Genomic DNA, 5,989 nt, shown 5'->3' with positions numbered 1-5,989 from the left:
GGGGAATGCCAAGGGCAAAGGGAAGTTACCAGGAGAAAAAGATTGAATAATCAACGAAAAGATAACATTCTATGAGTCAGGAGCTTGAACGTGGCAGGGAAACTAGAAAATCTCAAAAGGGAAATAAAAAAGGGGTCAGTGAAGTGAAGTGGAAAAAAGACATGGATTTCTGGTCAGATGAGTATAGGGTAATATCAACAGCAGCAGAAAATGTTATAACAGGAGTAGGATTCGTTATCAATAGGAAGGTAGGGCAGAGGGCGTGTTTCTGTGAACACAGGGTCGTTCTTATAAGAATCGACAGCAAATCAACGCCAGCAATAATAGTTCAGGTATATATGCCAACGTCGCAAGCTGAATATGAAGAGATAGAGAAACTGCATGAGGATATTGAAAGGGCAATACAGTATGTAAACGGGGATGAAAAATCTAATAGTCGGTCGGCCGAGGTGGCCGAGCGGTTCTAGGCGCTACTGTCTGGAACCGTGTGACCGCTACGGGCGCATGCTCGAATCCTGCCTCGGACATGGATGTGTGTGATGTCCTTAGGTGAGTTAGGTTTAAGTAGTTCTAAGTTCTAGGGGACTGATGACCTCAGAAGTTAAGTCCCATAGTGCTCAGAGCCATTTTGAATCTAATAGTCATGGTGGACTGGAATGCAGTTGTAGGAGAAGGAGTAGAAGAATACGTTACAGGAGAATATGGGCTTGGGACAAGGAATGAGAGAGGAGAACGACTAATTGAGTTCTGTAACAAGTTTCAGCTAGTAATAGCGAATACCCTGTTTAAGAATCACAAGACGAGGAGGTATACTTAGAAATGGCCGGGTGATACTGGAAGATTTCAGTTAGATTACATCATTGTCAGACAGAGATTCCGAACTCTCATACTGGATTGTAAGGCGTACCCAAGAGCAGACATTGACTCAGATCACAATATAGTAGCGATGAAGAGTAGGCTGACGTTTAAGACATAAGCGAGGAAAAATCAATACGCAAAGAGTGGGATACGGAAGTACTAAGGAATGACGAGATACGCTTGAAGTTCTCTAAAAAGGGCCATCACAGAAGTTGGGAAGGAAAACATAGGTACAAAGAAGGTAACTGCGAAGAAACCATGTGTAACACAAGAAATATTTCAGTTGATTGATGAAAGGAGAAACTACAAAAATGTTCTTGAAAACTCAGGAATACAGAAATACAAGTCCCTTTTAAATGAAATAAATAGAAAGTGCAGGGAAGCTAAGTCGAACTGGCTGCAGGAAAAACGTGAAGACATCGAAAAAGAAATGATTGTCGGAAGGACAGACTCATCATACAGGAAAGTCAAAACAACTTTCGGTGACATTAAAAGTAAGGGTGATAACATTAATAGTGCAACGGTAATTCTACTATCAAATACAGAGGAGATAGCGGATAGATGGAAAGAGCACACTGAAAGGCTCTGTGAGGGGGGAGATTTGTCTGATGTGATAGAAGAAAAAAAGGGGTCGATTTAGAAGAAATAGGGGATCCAGTATTAGGATCAGAATTCTAAGGGCTTTGGAGGACTTAAGGTCAAATAAGGCAGAAGGGATAGATAACATTCCATCAGAATTTCTAAAATCATTGGGGGAAGTGGCAACAAAACGACTATTCACGTTGGTGTGTAGAATGTATGAGTGGCGACATACCAACAGACTTTGGGAAAAGCATCATCCACACAATTCCGAAGGCGGAAGGAGCTGACAAGTGTGAGAATTATCGCACAATCAGCTGAACAGCTCATGAATCCAAGTTGCTTACAAGAATAATGTACAGAAGAATGGAAAAAAATTGACGATGCGCTAGATGGCGATCAGTTTGGCTTTAGGAAAAGTAATGGCACGAGGGAGGCAATTCTGACGTTGCGGTTAGTAATGGAAGCAAAACTAAAGAAAAATCAAGACATGTTCATAGGATTTGTTTACCTGTAAAAAGCGTTCGACAGTGTAAGATGGTGCAAGATGTTCGAAATATGTACAACGGTCAAGAGGGAATAATAAGAGTGGACGACCAAGAATGAAGTGCTCGTATGAAAATGGTGTAAGACAAGGATGTAGACTTCGGCCCCTACTGTTCAATCTGTTATCGAGGAAGTAATGATGGAAATAAAGGAAAAGTTCAGGAGTGGAATTAAAATTCAAGGTGAAAGGGTATCAGTGATGTGATTCGCTGATGACATTGCTATCCTGAGTGAAAGTGAAGAAGAATTACATATGCTGAACGGAATGAACAGTCAAATGATTGCATAGTACGGATTGAGAGCAAATCGAAGAAAGACGAAGGTAATGAGAAGTAGTAGAAATGAGAACAGCGAGAAACTTAACATCGAGATGATGGTCACGAAGTAGATGAAGTTAAAGAATTCTGCTACCTAGGCAGTAAAATAACCAATGACGGACGGAGCAAGGAGAACATCAAAAGCAGACTAGCTATGGCAAAAAAGCCATTGCTGGCCAAGAGAAGTCTACTAATATCAAATATCAGCCTTGATTTGAGGAAGACATTCCTGAGAATGTACGTCTGGAGTACAGCATTGTATGGTAGTGAAACATGGACTGTGAGAAAACCGGAACAGAAGAGAATCGAAGCATTTGAAATGTGGTGCTACAGACGAATGCTGAAAATTTGTTGGACTGATAAGGTAAGGAATGAGGAGGTTCTACGCAGAATGAGAGAGGAAAGGAATATGTGGAAAACATCTACATCTACATCTACATTTATACTCCGCAAGCCACCCAACGGTGTATGGCTGAGGGCACTTTACGTGTCACTGTCATTAACTCCCTTTCCCGTTCCAGTCGCGTATGGTTCGCCGGAAAAACGACTGCCGGAAAGCCTCCGTGCGCGCTCGAATCTCTCTAATTTTATGTTCGTGATCTCCTCGGGAGGTATAAGTAGGGGGAAGCAATACATTCGATACCTCATCCAGAAACGCACCCTCTCGAAACCTGGACAGCAAGCTACACCGCGATGCAGAGCGCCTCCTCTCTTGCAGAGTCTGCCACTTGAGTTTGCCAAACATCTCCGTAACGCCATCACACTTACCAAATAACCCTGTGACGAAACGCGCCGCTCTTCTTTGTATCTTCTCTATCTCCTCTGTCAACCCGACCTTGTACAGATCCCCCACTGATGAGCAATACTCAAGTATAGGTCGAAAGAGTGTTTTGTAAGCCACCTCCTTTGTTGATGTACTACATTTTCTAAGGACTCTCCCAATGAATCTCAACCTGGCACCCGCCTTACCAACAATTAATTTTATATGATCATTACACTTCAAATCGTTCCGTAAGCATACTCCCAGATATTTTACAGAAGTAACTGTTACCAGTGTTTGCTCCGCTATCATATAATCATACAATAAAGTATCCTTCTCTCTATGTTTTCGCAATACATTACATTTGTCTATGTTAAGGGTCAGTTGCCACTCCCTGCGCCAAGTGCCTATCCGCTGCAGATCTTCCTGCATTTCGCTGCAATTTTCTAATGCTGCAACTTTTCTGTATACTACAGCATCATCCGCGAAAAGCCGCATGGAACTTCCGACACTATGTACTAGGTCATTTATATATATTGTGAAAAGCAATGGTCCCATAACACTCCACTGTGGCACACCAGAGGTTACTTTAACGTCTGTAGACGTCTCTCCATTGAGAACAACATGCTGTGTTCTGTTTGCTAAAAACTCTTCAATCCAGCCACACAGCTGGTCTGATATTCCGTTGGCTCTTACTTTGTTTATCAGGCGACATTGCGGAACTGACAAGGAAAAGGGACAGGATGATAGGACATCTGTTAAGACATGAGGGAATGACTTCCATGGTAGTTGAGGGAGCTGTAGAGGACGCCGGCCGGGGTGGCCGAGCGGTTCTAGGTGCTTCAGTCTGGAGCCGCGCGACCACTAAGGTCGCAGGTTGGAATCCTGCCTCGGGCATGGATGTGTGTGATGTCCTTAGGTTAGTTAGGTTTAAGTAGTTATAAGTCTAGGGGACTGATGACCTCAGAAGTTAAGTCCCATAGTGCTCAGAGCCATTTGAGCCATTTGTAGAGGACAAAAATTTTAGAGGAAGACAGAAATTCGAATACATCCAGCAGATAATTGAGGACGTAGGTTGCAAGTGCTACTCTGAGATGAAGAGGTTACCACAGGAGAGGAATTCGTGGCGGGCTGCATCAAACCAGTCAGAAGACGTACGAAGAAAAAAAAATGATGAATAATAAGAGTATGACAGCTGCAAAAGTCATTTCAACATGAAGGGAGCTCTATGGTTACTCTGCAAAGTCACATTACTGTCAAGGATTATGTAACCATTTGGGTAACCAGGTCTATGCCATAGAGGAATATTTGTTCCTCAGTGGCGATGCTGCTTGCCGAAACGACCCTGTTCACGCAGCTCGCATCGTCCACATCTGATATGAGTACGAGGATGAATCCTCACAACTCTCCTGGCCACTAAAGTCATCAGATCTCAATACTACTGAGCCTTCGTGGTCTAGTTTGGAAAGAACGGCGGCGATCGCTATCCACGTCAACCATCATTAACTGAACTTGCCACTATTTTGCAGGAATAATGGTATAATATTCCCTTGAAAACCATACTGGACTTGTATTTACCCATCCCGAGACTTAGGGATGCTTTGTCATGTTCCCTTATTTTTATCCAACCCCGAGAACTACCAAATTGTAGTCAACTCTTGATCCCTACTTACAAATTTTACTTGCCTCATCCCTGAACAATCTCTCTCCCCTCCCCTCGGCCCCCCCACCCCCACCCCCGACCCAAACACACTCATTTCTCCCGGCACTACCAAACTGACGAGTCCTTCCACGATGCCTCAGGATGTGTTCTCTCAACTGATCCTTATTGTTCCATAACTTTCTTTCCTCCTCAATTCATTAATTATTTTCACACGCTCACCTAAGTTTCAGCATACTCCAGTGGCAACCAATTTTAGAGTTTCTCTTGTCTTCTTGTCTAAACAATTTTTCCTCCACTTTTTTCTTCCATACAAGGCAACACTCCAGACGTGCCATTGCATGTGGCTTTATATTCGTGAACTACATCTGCTGTCTCAATTCCTAACGTAATTCACTCAGCATCTTCTGGTTAAATTTGACTACATTCCATTCCATTGTTTTGCTTTTGTTGTTGTTTAACACATAAAAAAATGGTTCAAATGGCTCTGAGCACTATGGGACTTAACATCTTAGGTCATCAGTCCCCTAGACTTAGAACTACTTAAACCTAACTAACCTAAGGACATCACATACATCCATTCCCGAGGCAGGATTCGAACCTGCGACCGGAGCAGTCCCGCGGTTCCGGACTGAAGCGCCTAGAACCGCTCGGCCACCGCGGCCGGCGTTTAACCTATAACTTGTTTCCAACACACTAACCACTGCAATCAACTACTCTTGTGAGTCCTTTGGCGTAATGATTTCTTTTTCGTTTCAGTTTGCTCATTGTACAGATTAAATAACGTCGGAGACAGCCGACTATACTTTCTCATTCTCGTGTACTACTGTTTCCCTTTCATGTTCCTCGACTCTTGCAACTGCAGTCTGCCTTTTCTACAGTTGTAGATAGTCATTCTCTCTTTTTCTCTAAATCTATAAATGCTATACATGTGGGTTGCCTTTCTTCACTCTGGACTGTGCAGCTGATCCTGGCGGAGGTTCGGGTCCTCCCTTGGGCTTGGGTGTATGTGTTTGTCCTTAGGGTAATTTAGGTTAAGTAGCGTGTAAGCTTAGGGACTGATGACCTTAGCAGATTTCACACACATTTGAACATTTTTTTCTTTCTTCACTCTATCATCTAGGATAAGTTGTCGGATCAAAATTGCCTTGTATTTTCCTGCATTTTTCCGGAACACAAAGTAATCTTCGCCTAGGTCGGCTACTACCAGATTTTCATTTTTTCTGTAAATAATTCGTGTCAGTGTTTTGCAACGTATACTTATTATAC

Source organism: Schistocerca nitens, chromosome 9, assembly GCF_023898315.1.
Source record: "Schistocerca nitens isolate TAMUIC-IGC-003100 chromosome 9, iqSchNite1.1, whole genome shotgun sequence".
In the NCBI taxonomy this organism is placed as follows: Eukaryota; Metazoa; Arthropoda; class Insecta; order Orthoptera; family Acrididae; genus Schistocerca; species Schistocerca nitens.
This window is presented reverse-complemented; position numbering follows the sequence as displayed.